Genomic DNA, 21,428 nt, shown 5'->3' on the forward strand with positions numbered 1-21,428 from the left:
TTTTCTGTGTTTGATATAATCCTTTAGACAGGCATCAAGAATATGAGTTTGGTTTTGGTCTTTGTGTTTACATGTTTTAATTCCATTTTTATAATTGGCCAATATAAAAACCAATAAACAAATATATAAATAAAGATGAGTAAGGTTAATCATTGTCCAATTGTAAAAAATATTTGGTGAGGCAAGAAACACTATTAATATGTATTGAAAATAGTAAAGTCTGGAGAGAAGTAAATGTACATGTCTTTCACCTCTTTGGCTATGGTGATATGGACAGGATAATTATAGACAATGTTCAAATTCTTGGTTAATCGTAAGTTAGAAATTGTTCATTTTTTAAAGAGAAAATGAAATAAGTTTACTCCAAATAATGATAGCATAGATGACTAACTAGTGATAGGTGAAAAACCAGGATTGATAGTTAAAATGCCTCTCTTTTGTTATTATCTTCTTTGCTCTGTACTTAGAATGGACATACTTATTCTGATTTGAGGACTTCTTCATGGTCACGTGTTCTATTTGCACCATGCTTAGGAAGGAGCATGTGTACCAATGTGAGTGACAGTCAGATTTCTTGTATTTCTTTGGGTAGTTTATGTAAGAGGACTCAATGTACTGTAAATAAATATGTAATATAACCAAAGATGGTGAATTTTATCTAGTGAGGGATATTGGAGTCAAAAGAAGTATTATATTGATAATTCACATATGAAAAACAGGATAATTCATGAAACATATATTAATGTCAGAATGATTAGGGATATCTTTTCGGGGTTCTGTGAGTCATAAGGTTTAAAGTTATTATTAGTAAATTAATGAATTAATCAACAGACAATGTATAAAATAACAGAGAAAAGAAGGGCCAGTCCTGGATCGATGATGACTGCTGGTGGCGTATGAGTCATAGACAATGAATACGTGTCTGGAACTCTGAGGTCCATCTCAAAAGATACCTAGTCTATTCCCTGTTTCAAGTGAACCTACAGACAGATGGCAAAAAACAGAATGTATATGTGTTTGGTTTTCATGTTTATGAATTTTTATTTTATATTTATAATTGGATCAATGAGAGAATCAATTAATAAATATATAAATAAAGATGAATAAGGGCTGGGTGTGGTGGCTTACACCTGTAATCTTAGCACTTTGGGAAGCCAACGCAGGTAGATCTCTTGAGGACAGGAGTTCAAGACCAGCCTGGCCAACATGATGAAACTCCATCTCTACTAAAAATACAAAAATTAGCCAGGCCTGTGCCTCTAATCCGAGCTACTTGGGTGGCTGAGACACATGGATTTCTTGAACCCAGGATTCAAAAATCTGCTTGAACCTGGGAGGTTGCAGTGAGCTAAGATCACATCACTGCAGCGTGGGCAATAGAGCACGATTCTGTGTCAAAAAAAAAAAAAAAAAGATGAATAAGGTTAAGCATTGTCCAATTATAAAAATACGTGGAAAGACAACAAACACTATTAATACATACTGAAATTGGTGACTACTAAAGATAAGTCTTGCATACCTGTTACCTCTTTGAATGAGATAGACAGTATAAATTATTGACCATATTCAAGTTCTGGGTCAGGGACAAGTCCAAAGTTATTTATTTATTTTTTTTATTTTTATTTTTTTTGAGATGAAGTCTCACTCTGTCACCTAGGGTAGAGTGCAATGGCACGATCTCAGCTCACTGCAACCTCCGCCTCATGGGTTCAAGCAATTCTTGTGCCTCAGCCTCCCTAATAGCTGGGATTGCAGGCATGCGCCACCACGCCTGGCTAGTTTTTGTATTTTTAATAGAGATGGGGGTTCACCATGTTGCTCAGGCTGGTCTTGAACATCTGACCTCAAGTGATCCACCTGCCTTTGCCTCCCAATGTGCTGGGATTACAGGCATGAGCCACCACATCTGGCCAGTTATTCATAAAAAAAAATGAAATATACCTCAAATAAATGAACATGCAAATGAGTATAAATGTTTACACATTCATTAATTTGAGGTATATTTGAAAAGCAAGGATCAATGGAGAGAAGGTCTCATTTTTGTTGTCATCTCTTCTGCTCTGTACTCAGAATGGAAGCACAGAAGCTGGTTTTCACTGGTTAAGAGCTATCTCTGTGCTAGAAGCTGGACACCAATGTGAGTAATAGTCAAAGTTCTTATCCCATCTTGGGTGTTTTGTTTAAAGGTTTATAGTGCATAAACAAAAAATATGAAATATAATCCAATAAGGCCATGAGTAGCCTAGGGATAAATATGGAATGGATAGGGAATGTTACGCTGAGGGATGCTTGTATGAAAAGCATGTCCTGTGTTATTATGAAAGGTAGTAATGAGGGGATGTGGTATTGTGAGGCTGACTGTATATACAAATTAGAGATATCAAGGCTCCTCTTGGGGTTTTGTGAGTGATAGTGTTTAAAAGTTATTAGTGGTGAATTAATGAAGTAATAAATAAAGTAACAAAGAATGAAGAGCATCAGAGCTAATCCTGGATCAATCATGACTACCGGTATTGGGTGAGTCTTAGTCAGTGAATACCTATCTGGAACTCTGAGGTCCATCAGAAAAGAAATACAGTTTTTTCCCTCTTTTGGAAGTGATCATATAGACAGATGTCAGGAATATGCAGGGGTCTTGTTTTTGCTGTTTGTGAGCACGAATTTTCAATCTATTATTATAATTCAATCAATGAAGCAACCACTAAACAAATATACAAATAAATTATGTTGGATGGGACTAAGCATTGTCCAACTATAAAAACAATTTGTGAGGCAAGAAAAACTACGATATGGTCAGGCGTAGTGGCTCACACCCGTAATCCCATCACTTTGGGAGGCCAAAGTGGGTGGATCACCTGAGGTCGGGAGTTTGAGACCAGCCTGGGCAACATGGTAAAACCCCATCTCTACTAAAAATACAAAATTAGCTGGGCGTGGTGGCATATGCCTGTGATCCCAGCTACTTGGGAGGCTGAGGCAGGAGAATCGCATGAACCCGGAAGATGGAGGTGGTGGTGAGCTGAGATCATACCACTGCACTTCAACCTGGGCAATAGAGTGAGAAGAAAACCTATGATATATATTGAAAACACCAATACCATTAGGAAATAAGTGGTATGAGGTTGTTATTTCTTTAGTTAGGGATGTTATAGACAGTGATAAATAATAATGAATGTTTATGTGTTGTGTCAGTCGCGTGACTGATACTGTCTGGCTGTGTAGAGTAAATAAAATAGATGTTATCCCGAATAACCTATATGACTGAATCAGTGGAAGATAGAATGCAAAGAGTAACGCAGATAATGTCTTAATCTTTTCTGATCATCTCTTGTGCTCTGTACTCCTCAAAATAAACACACTCTGGCTGATTTTATCATTCTTTTTTAATGGGAAGATCCATGATTGCATCTATGTGTTATATGGTGTATGGAGACCAATGTGAGTGACAGTCAACGTTCTTGGTTTCAGTGTTTTTTAAAAAAGATATTCGTAGTATTATTAAGAAGTAGAAGTGTTAAATATAATCATTGAAGGTAAGCGTTGGCCCATTTGTAAAAATAGGATTAATATAAAGCATTATGTTGATTAATGCATATATATAAAACATTGAATTTAATTAATGAAAGAGATGTATTGCTGTGAGTAGTATTGACAGAGACAGATATTAGAGCTATTTAAGGATTTTACTCTCAAGTTTTTGTGGCTCTAAGGTAATTATTTTATTGTTAGTGAACTGATAAGTTAATCAATAAAAACACGTAGACATGAATTAAGAAAATGAGGTCCAAGCTTGAGCCGGTGATGACAGCTGGTGGCGTGTGAGTCATGGATGGTGAGTACTAAGTGCCTGGAACTCTGAGGTTCAATATAATAGAAATCTAATCTATTCCTCTGTTGAAAAAAATCCTTTAGATAGATGTTAGTGATATCGAGGGCTATTTGCTTCCAATTTTACAGTTCATTGATTATGATTGTATTAATATAAATGAATTAATGAAAGAATCAAACAAAGATTTAAATGATTAAACATGGAGAGAGAGAGGCATATTCTAATTGTTAACATATGTGGCAAGGAAAGAAATACTATTAATTAATTTGGAATGGATAATAAATGGGCCATTGGTTTTAACTCTCTGGCTAAGAATCATAGAGCCATTGATAGAGCAGTAACACTGATTATTAGTTATCAATGGCTATGTGATTTTTTAGGTCAATTTGCAGGTCAACTGGGTCACTTGTAAGTTCAATATTTATTTTATTAAGGGGAAAATAAGCAAATATTAACATAAATCAATAAATACCATCTGACAGAGTAAATGGAAGGTAGAATGAAAAAACTAATGGATAGAAAGTCTCACATTTTGTCTTCTGCTCTTCCTTGTAATCCTCAGAACAGTCACTTCCTGCACTGATTCTGCCATGAGCACTTGCTCTATGGCTGTTTTAAGGAACCTGCAGACAAAGGTCAGTAATCGTCAAAGTTCTTGTCTTAGTTTGGGCCATTTAAGAGTGGTCAATGCATTATTAATAAGTAGAAAACATAATTAAAGAAGACTAACCATGGCCCAATGAACATGGGGTTGATATGAAACATTATGTTGAGTAATGCATGTTTGAAACAATGAGGTCAGTTCAAGAAACAGTTCTAATTTCTGTAGGAACTGATCTTCAGATAGACAACAGGGTTATCACAGCTCTTGTTGTATTTTTTTCTGATTCATGTCTATTTCCTTATTATAAAGTAGTAAATTAATAAATAAATGAAATAGACCAAGTATAAATGAAGAAAAAGATTGATGGTCTGTGGCCTGGTCCAGAGATGATGACTCGTGGGTATGAGTCAAGGATGATGAGTAATAGAAGTCAGGAAGTTTAAGCTCCAGTATAAAAGAAATCTAGCCTATTGCTCAGTTGGAAATGATCCTGTAGACAGTAGTTAAAAATATTCAGTTATTGGCTGGGCGCGGTGGCTCACACCTGTAATCCCAGCATTTTGGGAGGCCGAGGTGGGCGGATCACAAGGTTAGGAGTTCGAGACCAGCTTGACCAACATGGTGAAACCCCATCTCTACTAAAAATATAAAAATTAGCTGGGTGTGGTGGCGAGTGCCTATAATCCTACCTACTTGGGAGGGTGAGGCAGGAAAATCACTTAAACCCAAGAGGTGGAGGTTGCAGTGAGCCGAGATTTCACCACTGAACTCCAGCCTGGGCAACAGAGTCAGACCCTATCTCAAAAAAACAAAAAACAAAAAACCCAAAATCAATTATCCTATACCCTATTCTTATGCTTTTGTAACTCATGGATAATGATTATATTATTACAAGTAAATTAATGCATGAAGAACTCAAGTAAAAGAAATAAGTGAATAAAAACATGGCCACATCTGGACCAAATATAACATGTGTAATAAAGCAAGTCACAGTACTGATCTATTGCTCAGGAAGTGGGAATTGTGTCAGATTTTTAATCTCTCACAATGAGAAACATGTAGACAAATATATGAGTTGTCCATGTTTATGTTGAGTTGTCTTTGGTTTCCTGGTTGTTTGTCTTATCCCTAAATAGGGATGTTGTTTATATAAATAAAAAACTAATTTTAAAGAGGGCCAGTGACAAGAATTTGTTCTACAACAAGAGCTATTGTGCTCACTAAATTCCATTACAAAGTGACATCATCTGTTATTACTTTGATCATGATCAACTATGCATGTGCTACGATGATCCATGCTATAGTCTAGATCATGTGTAAGGATACTGATTTTATCTTAATAATGAACAAATGCATGTTAATAATAATCAATTAGCTAAAAAGGATAAAGCAAGGGCCAGTAGCAAACATGTCTGGAAATAATGGTTGTGATGTAACTGGGTCCAGAGATTGTGTTCTTCTTAAAGCAAATATTTTGGCTCTTACAAGTGTTTGCATAAGGAGGCTATACATAGATGCACATTATCAGACACGTTCTGGGTTTCTGAGAGTTTACATATTGTTCTGTTTCTTTACAAAGAATGAATAGTTGGCCAAATTGGTTTGTGAATGAATGAATGAAGTGGTATCAAGCACTGTTCATTGGTATGAAATTGCTCTGAAACAAGTATTTAGATGAATCTAATTATGCATATGGGAGGTCCAAAGATTTAGGTTGTTGAGTGCATGGGTGGAGGCATTGAAGCTGGCATGTTTTGCAGAGAACTCTGATTCTTGATTCAGGTGTTGGATTCAAAGGCATCCATTTAATTTATTTAAGTTCTGGGGTACAAGTGCAGGATGTGGATGTTTGTTACTTGGGTAAACGTGTGTCACTGTGGTTTGCTGCACCTATCAGCCCATCACCTAGGTATTAAGCCCGGCATGCATTAGCAATTTTTCCTGATGCTCTCCCCACCCTTCCCTGACAGGCGCCAAGGTGTGTTGTTCCTCTCTTGTGTCCATGTGTTCTCATTGTTCAGCTCCCACTTCTAAGTGAGAATATGCAGTGTTTGGTTTTCTGTTCCTGCATTAGTTTGCTGAGGATAATGGCTTCCAGCTTCATCCATGTCCCTGCAAAGCACATGCCCTTTAATGGCTGCGTAGTATTCCATAGTGTATATGTATCACATTTTCCTTATCCAGTCTATCATTGATGGCCATTTGGGTTGATTTCATGTATTTGCTGTTGCAAATAGTGCTGCAATGAACATACATGTGCATGTATCTTTATAATGGAATGATTTCTATTCCTTTGGGTATATACCCAGTAATGGAATTGCTGGGTCAAATGGTATTTCTGCTTCTAAATCTTTAAGGAATCACCACACTGTCTTCCACAATGGTTGAACAAACAGTGTAAAAGCTTTCTTATTTCTCTTTAACTTTGTTGGCGTCTGTTTTTTCTTGACTTTTTAATAATTGCCATTCTGACTGGTATGAGGTAGTATCTCACTGTGGTTTTGATTTGTATTTCTCTGATGATCAGTGATGTTGAGCTTTTTTTCTTGTTTGTTGGCTGCATGTATGTCTTCTTTTGCAAAGTGTCTGTTCATGTTATTGGCCCACTTTTTAATGGGGCTGTTTGTTTTTTTCTTGTCAATTTGCTTAAGTTCCTTGTAGATTCTGGATATTAGACCTTTGTCAGATGAATAGATTGCAAATTTTTTCTCCCATTCTGTAGGTTGTCTGTTCACTCTGATGATAGTTTCTTTTGCTGTGCAGAAACTCATTAGTTTAATTAGATTCCACATGTCAATTTTTGCTTTTGTTGCAATTGCAAAGGCATCTATTTCAAATGCAACATTAATAATTGAATTAATGTGACAAAAAAGAGGAACTTTCTGGCTAATTGTAAAAAGAGCATGACCCAATTATAAAAATGAATCTAAACTTGCTCACCTTTCATTTATTAGAATATTAGAGCACAGTCAAAATTTAAGATGTTTCATTCTTTTTACCATTTGCTTTCTGCCCTCCAGAATGGATTATCATTGGTGAAGACCTTGGCTGGTACGTCTCTGGGAAAGAAGGCTATAGGCCCATAAATATAATGTGCAAAGTTCTTTTCCTTGGGTGGGGTGTTTACTCAGAGGTATTCATTGTATTATAAAATAATGCATAAATGACTACATCTATATACAGAATTAAAAAAGAACAGGGATGAGAGTGTGTTACATACCAAAAATTAGAATGAGTCCAATCAGAACATCTGTGGAATTATATATTTTTAATATCCCGAAACACTGAATTTTATGAATAAATTAATAAATCAGGAATGTTCCTTCTTTTAGTAAGGATCATATACACAAAGAATAGTAATAGTCAATGTTTTTGCTCTGGGAGAATGGTGAGTTCAAGTTTGTTTTGTTAAGAGAAGTAAATAAATAATTTCACAAATTTACCAATACCTAATTACAAATAGCTAAGCAAATCAAGGAGGGAAACATGGATCAGTTTTTGATATTTTCACTCCCTTTTTGTAAGGGATATTCCTGCATATTTTGTGTATAAGTTTTTAAAGGTATAAAATAATACATATTTATTTTTCCTTTTTTTCACCATCTGCTTTCAATTCCATAGAATGAACACACTCATCATTACAGTGATTCTGTAATGATGAAGACATTCATGGGTCAGTGTGAGTAATGATCCAAGTTCTTGTCATTGTTGGATGGTCCATTTAGGGTATTTAGTGTATGATAATAATAACACATAATCAGTGAAGGCTACATAAGGACCAATGGTAAGATTGTATTATAAATCAAGTTTCATGATGACTACTGTTTTGCACAACAGAAGTCCTTTTTAAAAGAGGAGCTCTACATTTTTAGCTCTGTGGGTATGGAATATGGAGTCAGATGTATGTAACTCTCGTAGTTTTTATGTTAGGTGGTTCATTTAAGGGTATTCCTGATATTGTTAAAATGGATAATATGTTAATTAATAAGATGGCGCTCCATGCACAAACCAGAGATAAGAATGTGGCATAAATCATTGTTTGTGATCAATTTCTATGATGGTTACTTCATGTTCACTAAATCGAAACCTAAATCTAGGTCTTTTCATTTGGTAATATCCTCTTTCATTTGGTAATATCATCTACAGGATGGATAGACCAGAGCTGATTAAATTATTCTTCCATGATGAGGAACTTTACCTTATCCCTCGGAGTAAGGAGAATGTCATGCAATGTAAGTAATAAAGTTCTTGGGTTGGGTTGTTAGTTCATGATTTCTACTGTCATTTAAAAAGATAATTAAATTTTAAAAGGTCATGCATAGGCCTATGATGAGAATGTGTTATGGACCGAAACTAATCCAATTTAGCACAAGTGAAGTATAAGGAAAAAAAAACTTAGCTTTTCCATTCATTTTCAATAGTTAAATGTCACATTATATGTTTGTCTCACTGATTATTTATAGACTCTTCTCTTGATAAAGGCTGTTACTCATTTATGGAGTCAGTATTCTAGTTGTTGAGTAGGATGGTGGTTCAAGCTTGTTCATTTGATATCTAAAAATGTTTCAAATTAAATGTAGAGGGGCCATGTCTGGACCGATGATGTGAACGGAATGCATCTGAATAAAAATTATGATCAATCATTTTTGAACAACTGAGGTCCACTGCAAAAAGAAGAACTCATATGTAAACCTTTGTGGGAATAATGTCAGGCAAGTTTGAGAATCTAGTTCCGGAGCTTGAGAGGGTTCACAGATACTGATTTTATACAATTAGCAGATCCACTTCTATGGATCAACACACAAGTATATTCATGAGTAAGGAAAAGGAGGTTAAGACATGGACCAATTCTGAAGGCATGTTGTAAAGCAAGGAATATAATTAATTCAGTTCTGAAATACCTTGGTCCATCAAGAAAAAGAAAACAGATTAAATTTGTCACCACTTTGGGTAAGAAGCATCTAGATAGAAGTATTTAATAGTCAATGTTCTGCTCCTAGTTTGCTGTGGGTTCCCAGATGTTTGATTCATTAAGACAAAAAAAAATTAAAATTAAACAAACAAATACGTGTATAGCTAAATAAATGGGTGCCAAGTATGAACCAATGATAAGGGTATTTCATTATTTTCTACATCTGCTTTGTAAGCCCACAGAACAGAGGTAACTTGGCTGTTTTAATAATTATTTAAAGGATGAAGATCTTGACTGTTACCCATGTGGCCAAGGAGAGTGTAGAACAGGGCAAGTCAGATTAAGTTTTTATTCTTGGTTTAGGCTTTTGTTAGAGATGATGATTATTTATTATTTAAGAAGAAGAAATGACTTTATGCAATCATAAAATCCAAGAAGACCATGCCTGAACCAATGATAAGAATGAATCCTGCCAAGCGTCCTTTTGCAAAACGAGATCCATTTAAAAAGAGGTTTGGTTTGCTACCTCTTAGATTAAGGAGATTATAGGCTGTTTCGAGCCTTAGTCAAAGATCTCGTTCTTGGGTTAGTTGTGGTTCTCTTGAGTTTTATTGTTTTATTAAAAATAACAAATAGTTAAACAAGTACAAAGCGTTTATGCTAGTAAAATTACAATGGCCACTCATGACCAATTGGGAGATTATACCATGAAACAAGGATTTGTTTAACTTGGGTTAACTGTTTTACCACTGTTTGAGGAGGTCATGGAAAGATTTAAATGATAGTAAATTTCTCCCCTCTTTCTTGGGAGTAGATTCTTTGTTGTTGACTTTATATTTGAAAATGAGTAACAATTAATAATTAAGTAAATTAATGAACAACAAAAACATTAGAATGGACAAGAATATTCAAATGATAACATTTCATGAAGCAAGAATTATGATCAACACAATTCTGCTTCTCTGAAATCCATTTAACAGAAAAGAGTCAGTCTGTTTTCTCTGTGTATAATGAGGTCAGAAACAGGTATTAAAACATTCAGTGTTCTTGTTTTTGTATTTTGTTGGCTTCATGGAGTTGATTATTATGATTAAGGAAATAAGTATATAAAAAAGTAAATTAGAAGAGGGCAAATCATGAACCAGTGGTTAAAATGTGTTTTGAAACAAAGATTATAAGTATTTCAGTTCTGCACCATGGACTTTTATGAAACGAAACCTTCATCTTTTATATCTTTATTTTAATAGTACATAGTACCATTCTGCATATACTACGGATATATTTTAGACATTTTTGCATGCTACTTACATTGAGTTTTTTTCACTATCTCAGTTACAAATTCTAGTGAACTGATTTATTTGGAGGTGGTGTTAGGAAACCCCTATACCCCATATTTTAAAAATTTTCTGGCAGGTGATATCGGAGAGAGTACTAAAATAACTAACATTAAGGTATTAATTTCAGCTCAACAAGTATTGATGCTAATTCTTGTCAGACCCCATGTCAGGAGTGACATTTATATATGAATTTAGTTCCACTCATTAAGTAGCTCTGTGAGATTAGATAGAGACCCACTTATAAATGCAACAATTCAATAGAATAGGGAAGGTAGATGGGCTCTCTGTGAGGTTAGAGGGAGACCCACTTATAAATGCCGCAATTTGATAAGATAGGACAGGTAGATGGGCTTTCCAGAAGCACAGAAGGTATGCCTTCAACTCAATCTTAGTGTCAGGTGAGTTGTGGAAGAGATGACTCCTGAGCCAGTGACAGACTCACTAGTCTGTAGCTCCGCAAAGCTGGGGACCACACTCCTCTCCTTCACTGCTCTGCCCCTTGTGCCTTACATGGAGAGCACACACAATAAGCATCTGTTGAATGAGTAGGTGAATACATGGTGAATAAAAGAATGGAGGAGTGAAGCAGTACATGAACAAATGAGTCTTTGAGTAAACACAGGAATGAATAAATGAAGTAATAAAAATGGGAAGGAGTACATGAATGAGTGAATGGATCAATGATAGGTCCATGAGTGACTGAGTCAGTGATAAGTGGATAAATGCATGGTGAGTTAATGAGTGGGTGAGTTCACGTGTCAGTAGAAATGTCACAAAGTGAATGAGTGGATGATGAAAGACTAAGTCAATGAGCAAATGAATGGAAGACTAATAGGTCAAGGAGTCAAGAAATGAAAGACGAACATGTAAATGGATGAGTGAATCAATGGGTCCATGAATTCCTGAATGAATTTATGAATTAACGGATAAATGAAAGTCAATTAGTAATAAGGAAATAAATGAATAGATGAGTCAGTGTATGAATCAATCAATGAGTTAATGACTCAGTGAAGAACCAAATGAATGAATTAATCTATGAATGAGTGAGTTTACAAATGAATAAATCAAAGAAAGAGGAAACAATTGAATAAATTAACTGGGTAGATAAGTCAGTGAATGAAACAAATTATGAGTGAATAGATAGACAAAAGAATGGATAAATGATGGATATTTTATAGCTAATGAATAGAACAGTGAATTAGTGAGTGAGCAAATGAGTCAGTGAATGAGTATGTAATCAAGGAATAAATTAGCTCTGGGAATGAGTAAGTGAATAAGTGAATGAGTCAATAAATTAGTGAGTCACTTATTGAAGCGTAAGGCAATGAGTGAATGAACTCACACTGGGACTCTTTCCCTGACTGTTCCACAGAGAATAGTCATGCCCCAGCTTCACACCACAGCATAAATAATCAGAGCACCCACCCTACACTATCATGGGCGTTTGTTTACATGTGATCACTAAACTGATGTGCTGCAGGGGCCAGGAACTGGGTCAAATTATTCTCTCTATCCCTGGTGCCTGCCCAGCTCTGAGCCTCGGAAGAGCACAGTAAATTGTTGCTGAATGAATGAACAATAGCTAAAAATACATGTGCTTTTTTGGAACCAGGATGGGCCGTCTGAGAATGGCCTGGGAGCTGTTCTTTGGGGAGGTGTGCTGTGTGTCAGATGGTTTGTGGCATCCTCCTACGCAAGTGCAGATTCTGCCTTGAGTCCAGCTTCCTGTGTCCAGTGCCAGACAGTGAGACAGGATACTGGCAGTTCAAACTGCCCTGGATGTTGGCCCATCCTTGGGCAATGCTGGCTTGGCATGGTGGAATGGAAGCCCTAGGTCTTCCCGAAAGCTGCCCTTGCCTCTGCCAAGACAGGAGATCAGAAATAACCCGGTCTTGTTTTTATGCCTTCAGCAAGTGGGCCCACTCCATGCCTTTCCAAGCAAACCACATTCCTCCTTGCTGTAGTTGTGAGACATTGGGTTGAAGGTTACCCCTTAACCTTTATCTGGTAGATGAGAATAACAATCTCCTGCCTGGGTGGATGTGCTGCTTTACAGGAGATTATTTAATACATGTTACATACATAGCGTGGTACCTGGGAGGAAACAGATGTTTCAGAAATGTTACATGCCAATTTTTTTTATCCCCACCCAACGTAGCTATATTTGATGATTTCAAATGCATTAATTTAAAAGCTCTCAAATGGATGTGATACTCAAATTCCCCTCTTCCAGAAGATTGGAGAGTTCAACTGAGTTCTAGGAAGAATGCCAGTCTGGATGGTATTCTGGGTCAGTCCAGAACTTCAAGATGGCATGGCATGCCCTTCTACCAGGGAACAGTCAACCAGAAAAATGAGTTGGCAATATCCACGCTCTATGTAGGACACATACACGAGACCCACCCTTCATCTCTCTACCCTTCCCTCCCTCCCTTCATTCAACATATAGGTATTCAGGGTCCACTGTATGCCTCACACTGACCATTTCTTGTCTTCTCTTGTCTTGGCTGGCTCCTGACCCTGGATTTCATCTCTCACTGCTATTCTCACGTCCTTCCTTTGAACTTGGCGATTGGTTCTTGGTCATCTGGTGTGAATACTGCCCTCTCCTTCATGAGGACTTGATTTGGGCTTCCTACTTCAGAGCACATCAGGTAGACTCCCCCTTCTTAATTCGGGGCATCGGGGACCCCTATTCTGACTCTTCTAGGTCAGCCGTTTTCCATCTGGGCAAGCTTCAGCCCCTTATAAGAGGAGCTTAGGCTGTGTTGGTGGCAGGGTGACCTCTGAATGCTGGGGTTGGGCGGCAGCGTCAGCATGGAAGGCTTCGGGCTAGACTCTGAGATTCACTTGGTGCCTGAAAGCTGGTCTTTCAGAGGAGTTAGGTTGTCACTGCCCCCCTGTCCACTGAATTCCTTGAATAATGAGGCAAAACGACCTTTCAACATTCAGCAACTTGCAATTAATTTAGTTTTCCCATCCCTCCCACTGGTTACTCAGCCTGTGCTGGGCCTGACACAAATGTCAGCCCCTCTCCTACCTTCACAGCCCCCCGCCCTCTCCCCTAGCTTCCTTTCCACAGTCCTCTGTTCACATCTGCCCTTCCTCACTCCTCCATACCCACGCCAGAACCCACATCACATTGTCTGCTATGAGCTGCCAATTTATCCCAAAGGGCTATGAGCTTCTTGAGGCAGGTGTTCTTTTTATGTCATTATAATCCACAGAAGGTCTAGACATCAGGAAATGTTAGGTGAATTAGGTGTTCATCCAGTCATTCATTTATACAAAAGGTGTTGGGCCCTTTCTGTGTGCCACAGGCTGGGTGGTAGAAGTAAGTAATCTATCTTACAAGAAGTAAGACAGACACCACCTCTGCCCTTATAGAGTTCCAAGTCTTGGATGAGAGATTCTAAGCAAATGTTTCTGGCAAAAGAATTTAATTACACTTGTGATAAGTGCTATGAAGCCATGGCTCTGGGGACCGTCATTTGCTCGGCCAGCTGGGTTGGTCTTGATGTTCCCCTTGCTTCTCTCCTTGGCTTTGAGGAGAGCCTGAGAGAAGGACAGGACTCTAGCCATGGTCAGAGATGGCCAGTGGCTTTGGCTCCCTGGGCTCAGGTCCGTGGGGTGTTTGGACATCTAGGAGGAAAGAGGAATGACTGGACCTGGGGGTTTATGCTCGGCTGTTACTTGAGTTCTGCTTGATAATGACCTGGGTGGTTGTCAGCTGTCGAACCCTGCCCTTTGCTCAAGCCCCTCACCTGTTAACAAAGTCCCTGCTGAGTGCCAGGGTTTAGTCTTCCCTGTCAACTTCCAAGTATTTCTCTCAGATATTTTGCCAAATGACAAACTAAAGGTAGACTGGAATATGAGTTGACCTTTTCTTTTTCCCCCGCTGCAGTTCTGAGTTTCTTAAAGTGGTTGCCTGAGAAACAGTGATATCCTGCAGGCAGCTGGGCCACTGGGCATGCGCTGTTCCAAGCACCATCCCTGCTGCCTCCTCCTTCTGCCTTTGTTGTTCAGTCTCCACCCAGGCACCCATCCCTCCTCTGTAGAACCCCCAGTGAGCCCGCAGGTCCCTCTTCTCATCTGCACCACCATGCCACCCAGGCTTCCCTCATCTTGGGCTGGTCTTTCTGCTCCCACCTCCCCTCTGGTCTCTTCCTGGGAGGTGGAGTTAGAGCAGCCTTTGTAGAATGCATGCCCCAGAGTCCCTGCTCCTGAAAGCCTGCTCGTGGCTCCCATAGGCCCCAGGATGGAGCCCCAGCTCCTTGGCCTCCTGCCATGCTTCCCACTACATGCCCCCTGCCCTTGTGTGCTGCCTGGCAGAGCCTCCCCGGGTCTCCGGGCGTGTGCGTCTCTGTGCCTTTGCCCCTGACCCCCTCTCTGTGGCCACCCTCCCACTGCTCCATGGATGCAAGACTGCTCTTGCTTCTCTCCCTGTGGTGGGCTATGTTGCCCCACACTCTGAACTGTTGCATGGTCATGAACTTGACCTTCATTCATAACATTTGTTGCTGGGTCATGATTTGTTTGGGTGTCTGCTTCCACAACCAGACCTTCGGCTCCCTGAGTATAGGCGCTCTGTCCTGGTCATCTCAGACTCCCGCACTGTCCAGTACAGAACCCAGTGCAGAGGGGCCCATCATTAAGAACGTCAGTTGAATGAAGGAACGAGTGGATGCACAAAAGGATAGTTGTACCGTCATACTGGGGCACAAATTATATCCCTGGCGGAGAACTGGGTTCACTGGCGTGGCGGAATATCACCTCCTTCTCCAGCCAACTCCACTTTGCCTTCCACCTGCGACTCATTAAGAGATATGTAACCTTAATCCTTGAAATTGCCTGGGACGGAGCATGTTTTCACTCAATGGCATGGACATGGGGATTTTATTCCTCTCTTAAATAAATCTCACTCCCCTAGGAAGCTTGGACAGGATGTGGGCAATCGAACTAGGGCTTGAAACTGAACGTTTTGCAAAAGGCCCCTTTCGAAATCTGAAACCCTGTGGCCACTGGCCAGAGCTGAGTCTGGCTTGTGGGGGTCGCGGGGGCCTCCTCTCAAAGAAGGGAAGGGAAGATTGAAAATAAACCTAGGCTGATGGTTTGTGAGACAGAATTCTGAGGTCTGGTTTTGCTTCTCTGACGAAACTTGAGTGAACTTGGCCATCCTCTTTAGCTCTTCTTTCGAGCCTTTGGCCGAAGGCTCCAACCCTCCCAAAGCCAGAAGGGAGCTTGATTTGATCCTGAAATGGACGGGACAAGTGTGCAGGCACTAGGTGGGATGGGAGCTTTGGCCCAGGTTGGGAGGAGAGGGAACTCAGGGCCAGGGCCAGCGATCGTGCAGTCCCGCTCAGAGGGTGGAGTGGCTGGAGGCTGACCTTTCTCCCAGGGAGCAGGCGCTGGGTGGACCCTGACACTGGGGAGAATGAAAGGAAAATTATATCATGCCTATTGTGTGCCAGGCAGAGGCAGCAGTTCCCCTTTCATCCGGGGAATGTCCCCAGTGGGTGATGTCAGTTCCTCATTGTGCAAACAAGGAAACTGAGACCCGGGGCCCATCCCATCCACGATCAGGGCCCAGGCAGCTCTGACTCAATGTTCAGTGCTCTCTGCAGGTGTCTGGGCACTTGCCACGCAGAGCAGTGACCAAGGATCACAGATGCAGTGGGCTGGGGGGATGGCAGAAAACAAAGGGTTAGGGTGCCCGGATGCCAGGTTCTCAGTGCTGGTGTCCTCACAACAGGCTGTCCCTATGCCCCTGCTGTCCTCAGTGGGTGGACACTAGATCTGGACTGACCCCTGGGACAGGAGGATTCGAGATGTCTTATTCTCTTTTGATTTCTTTTGTCTTTTCTCTGCCAGGAAGATACTGGTCTCTGTTCTTGGTTAAGTTCCCGGAACCATCTAAGTTTCGTGCCCCTCAGCTGTAAAAGGGAAGTGCATTGCATTTGTTTATTCTGTAAAACTCTTGGTGTGTGCCATGGTATGCACTGATGACGAGCACATGTGTGCGGCCCTGCCCCCATGGAGCACGTACATGGTCCTTCAGCCGGAGACCGCGCTGGGAGAACTCAGGGGTTCACTCCCGGTCAGAGGTGAGCATCTGCCTCTGCACAAAGGAAGGCATTTCATGAAACCCCAAAGGCCCCGCAGCCCCCGCACGTGGAAGGAGTCACTCTCCTCCATGTGGGGTGAGCCACGCTGGCCTTGTGGCATTCACGTGTTCTCTCCACCTGCTTCTCCAGCCTGAAGGGGACCTCAGTGTCCTCTGATGACCTTCTTGAAGAGAGACATTTCCTCCCTGCCTTCACTGGAGCCTTTAGACGGAGCCGATGGCAGCCCAGCTCAGGTTGTTTCCCATCTGTGAAATGGGAAGAGGGAGGATGGCGCCAGTCCCTTGCCCTCACCACATTGTCCGCTACAGAGAGGAAAGATGTTTGCATTCTGATCCCCACACACCTCTACCCCGTCCTTCCAGGCTCCTGATCCTCATGGTAATTTGGGGGCTATTTGGTGATATTTTCTTTGTCCTTGGATCTGAGGCTTCTCCTACCAGCACGTGTTTTTTCAACATGACAAAATAAAAGCCCTGGGCCAGGCGGGGTGGCTCATGCCTGTAATCCCAGCAGTTTGGGAGGCCGAGGCAGGTGGATGACAAAGTCAGGAGTTCGAGACCAGCCTGACCAACATGGTGAAACCCCATCTCTACTAAAAATACAAAAAATTAGCTGGGCGTGGTGGCACGCGCCTGTAATCCCAGCTACTCAGGAGGCTGAGGCAGGAGAATTGTTTGAACCCGGGAGCTGGAGGTTGCAGTGAGCTGAGATCACGCCATTGCACCCCAGCCCGGGCAACAAGAGCGAGACTCCGTCTCAGGGAGTAAAGAAAATAAGACAGCCCTGCTCCTGCAGCAGGGGCTGAACCCCATCCCTGACAGATGTTTCTGGTATCAGCAGCAGCTGGTGACCCCGGCCAGCCCCCTGCCAGCTGGGGTTGCTGGCAGCCACTCAGAGGGGACAAAGGCCATCCTGGGCACATGTGTCCCTCCTGTGGCCTCCCTTCCTTCAGCTGCCCGCCCCCACCCCCAGCCCCACCCCCACCCCATTGCTGCTGGGCTCCTGGCTTCATTTGAGGGACTCTCCTGTGGGGTTCTCTGGGGAACCCAAGCCAGAGTTCAGACTTCATAAAGGGCTGCTTAACTGACTTCCTGTGTCCCGGGGTTCCCCTGTCCTCTGTGACCCTGGTCCCTGGCCCCCTCATTTGCACGCAGCTGTGCTATACATTCCTTTTGCATCACCCCCCATCCCCTGCTCCCTGCAAAACCCCACTGCTCTGCAGGCCACAAATCCAGAGATTTAATACCCCAGTGAACTGTGGGTCACGTTCCTTGGCTCAGCTGTTCACTCAGCTGGTGGGTGCTCATCAGAGCTGGAGAAGCCATATGGGAAGGGAGGGGTCCCAAAGGCAGCAGCAACCCCTCTAAAGCCATGGAGTTGGGTGCCAAGGGCCGCCCAGGGCCCTGCGGGCCACGCTGCTGCAATAAAGGCCTCCTGGCTTCGCCTCCCAGGCTTCCTCCTTGCCATCCTTTCTTGGGGACTCTGGCTGTGTGGCCTGGGTTTGGATTTGTATTGTGAGGAAGAAGAGACAGAGTGGGGTGTGTGACAAGGGCTAGGGTAAGCAGGAAATCAAGCCTTGCTAGTTGGTTTTCTGGAGTGGAATTGAGCCTTAAGAAAAGAGACTTGTGAGGGCCAGGTGTGGTGGCTCATGCCTATAATCCCAGTGCTTTGGGAGACCCATATGGGAGGACAGCTTGAGGCCAAGAGACCAACCCGGGTAACATAGCAAGACCCCGTCCCTACAAAAAAATAAAAAGATGAGCTGGGTGTGTTGGTGCACACCTGTGGTCCCAGCTACTCAGGAGGCCCTCGGGATGCCCCTCTACCCTGACTTCTAGTATGGCTTTGTGCCACTGTACTCCAGCCTGGGTGACAGAGCAAGGTCCTATCTCTAAAAAAAGAAGAAAGAAAAAAAAATGAGCCTTGTGAGCTGGAAACAAGGGAGGCAGAGGTCCTTCGAGTTCCCCAGCCCAACCCTGCGGGACCCTCAGGGAGCTGTCCCTCCCTCCCTCCCTGCTTCCCTGACACGGGTGGAGTCTGTGCTGCCACACTGGCCACCTTGCTGAAGCCTGCCAGTGCTGCAGGGGGGTGTCACTGGCCTTCCTTACAGAGAAGGAAACTGAGGCTCAGATGAATGCAGACAGCCTAGGCCTGCGCCAAGTCTAGGGTGCATCTCACGTCCGCACACCTGCCTCCAGTACTGCTCACTGCCCCCGGGACACACAGGTAGGGGATTGAAGCAGAAGCTGGCAGCGGCTCTGTCTGCAGAGGCTGGTTGCCTCGTCTCCCATCTGTGCGCTTGGGTCAGGGCCCCTTTCACGAGAAGGCCTCCGTCCAGAGAGCACTGCAGCACATGTTCACTGTTTGCTCAGCAGGATGAAAGAGCTTACCAGACTTTCCTGGCCAAGTTGACCAATTGGTGATTTTTCATAAAGCCCCGCAGCAAAGCATCTGGAAAGCTCCTTTCCTGCTCCTGACAGTCACCCCGAACAGCATGTTTCCAAATCCACAGAACATATGGGCTGCAGAGCTGAGAGCCTTGCTCCTGGCCCAGCCAACAGAATGCCGTCTTCTTTCCCTGGCGTGGGCGCAGGGGCCGCTCTCAGCTACCTTGCCCCCAACCTTAGAGCCTTGCCTTTGGTACCCGCTCGCTTGCCTCCAAATTCCTGCGTCCAAGACCTCAGGGACAGCCCCCGTTGGGTACTCATCTGCTATTAATACCAGCCCATTTCTTTCCCAGCAAGGAGAGCCTGGCTGAGTCAGTCCCTGGGCCAAGATTGGTATGGAAGGAACTCTACTGATATGAGCAAGGCAGTGAATAGGCAAAGCACAGCTCCTGAATCCCGGATCAGGTCATAGCCAGTGGCCATCAGAGCCTCAGATGGAAGAGCCAGCGGGAAGCCCCAGACCCACCTGGCTGTATGGGACATTGATCCAGCACAGGAGAAGACCCAGGTGGATATAAGTTGTAGTTACTGTTCTAGTTCTGGGTTGGAGGCTGGGCTTATCCATGGGCACTGAATCCTTAAAAAGTTAAATGAAGATGCTAAAATAGAGCCACTTATGGACTCATGTTGACTGGTGTCAGAATAAAGTCTACAATCAGTCCAATTCTGTGTATATCTGAGTTTGAGGACAATGATAGTAATAATAACAATAGCAATAACTTGACTGGTCTAAACCTCAATGCATTGCTCTACTTGGCCAAACCTGTACACCCTCTTCCCCCAAGTTCCTTTATCTCGATGAATGGCCTCAGTAATCCTGAGACCAAAGTCTGCTGCATCTTCTTCCTCCCCTGCACCCTCCAGGAGCAATCCATCACCAAGTCCCATCAGCGCGACACCCTGAATGTCTCTCCTCCTCACTTCCTTCCAGTTGCCCCTGCCTGGTCGGGCCTCATCCTCCCTGTCTGGCTCCATTGGATGCCCTCTGCTTGCTTGCCTCGTCTCTGGCTGTATCCTGTGGGTGACATGCATGCATAACCGGCGCCACTTAAACCCCCCGGTGGGCTCCAGGGTGCACCAAGCCACGCCATCCCATTGGCCCCGTGTCCTTTCCTTTTCCTCTCTTGCTCCAGCCTTACTTGTAATTCCTCAGTTCACACCTCCATCATGTCTGTCAGTCTCAAGATCTCCTCGAAACCCCAGCCCTTCTCCAGACCTGTTCAAGTGCCCCATTCATCACTCCCCGTGTGCAGTTCCGTAGTTGTCCATTTTGCATTGACTTCCCAGTATCTGGAGGCAGGAGCCGGCTCTGACTCAACTTGCCATTCCCAAAGTACCCTCTCAGTGAATGTGGCAGGTCCCCCTGCCTTGTCAATAAGTCATGTGATTGGGCAGGTTGTGTGACTTGTCCCTCTTGTCTCGGAAGGTCGTCCTGCCCAGAGCCTGTGAAGGTGCAGTGGCCTGAGCCAGGCTTCCAGGAGGACAACCGTGATGGGCTCAGCGTGTGCGTTGCTGGGTAAGCTCTGCTTTTCCTGGTTACGCTCGGAAATACTTGTGTACCTGTGACTAAGGGCCAAACTCGGACTAGATGATAGGCGCTCAAAGATGGGCTTTGTGACAGGCTGGAGTGCCTGCGATGGCCTCAGAGAGGGGCTGGAATGCATGTGCTTCTCACCAAGAACATTAGCAAGCAGAGGCTGGGTCATTTCTAACAGCTGCTTCTCTGAGTGGAGGGAAGGGCTGGCTAGAGAAGTCCCTCATCTCTGGTCCCACCTAAGAGGTGGGAGTCATGTTACTTTGCAGCTGACCAGATGCCAGCTTGAGATGGGGCCCAGGGTAACCTTCACATCCCTGCCCGAAGGCTCTTTTAAAAATTATGTAGCTAATTGCATTCTATTAACTCATTACCGTAATGGAGAGTGCAATAAGCAGGGGTCATGGATGTTTTCCCCATAAAATAACCTAAGCTAATGGCTGACATTTATTGCACATAATTTTTAAAAATATTTTTCCCATTAAAAGAGAAATATATGTTTATTATACAGAGCTTGAAAAATATTGAAAAGAACAAGTGTAAGAGCAAGACTCTCCCTAGTTCCCCCACTCACAGATCACCATTGCCAACATTTTGGTGGCCAGCCTCAGCCTTTTGTTTTTTTCTATAAATTAGGTGT

The 21,428-nt window shown here is 42.8% G+C and overlaps 5 non-coding genes across 5 annotated transcripts; all 5 read left to right on the top strand.

Moving 5' to 3' along the window:
* Positions 1–869: 869 nt before the first annotated feature.
* LOC112629544 lies at positions 870–941 on the top strand. The gene has a single exon (XR_003120645.1). It is a non-coding gene; the product is annotated as a small nucleolar RNA SNORD113/SNORD114 family (small nucleolar RNA).
* Positions 942–2,490: 1,549 nt separating this feature from the next.
* Positions 2,491–2,562, top strand: LOC112629565. The gene has a single exon (XR_003120664.1). It is a non-coding gene; the product is annotated as a small nucleolar RNA SNORD113/SNORD114 family (small nucleolar RNA).
* A 1,229-nt stretch (positions 2,563–3,791) lies between these two features.
* LOC112629556 lies at positions 3,792–3,866 on the top strand. Its single transcript, XR_003120656.1, has one exon. It is a non-coding gene; the product is annotated as a small nucleolar RNA SNORD113/SNORD114 family (small nucleolar RNA).
* A 943-nt stretch (positions 3,867–4,809) lies between these two features.
* On the top strand, positions 4,810–4,883 carry LOC112629583. Its single transcript, XR_003120677.1, has one exon. It is a non-coding gene; the product is annotated as a small nucleolar RNA SNORD113/SNORD114 family (small nucleolar RNA).
* Positions 4,884–9,025: 4,142 nt separating this feature from the next.
* Positions 9,026–9,098, top strand: LOC112629584. The gene has a single exon (XR_003120678.1). It is a non-coding gene; the product is annotated as a small nucleolar RNA SNORD113/SNORD114 family (small nucleolar RNA).
* The last annotated feature ends 12,330 nt before the right edge of the window (positions 9,099–21,428 follow it).

This window comes from Theropithecus gelada, chromosome 7b (genome assembly GCF_003255815.1).
Source record: "Theropithecus gelada isolate Dixy chromosome 7b, Tgel_1.0, whole genome shotgun sequence".
Taxonomy (NCBI): Eukaryota; Metazoa; Chordata; class Mammalia; order Primates; family Cercopithecidae; genus Theropithecus; species Theropithecus gelada.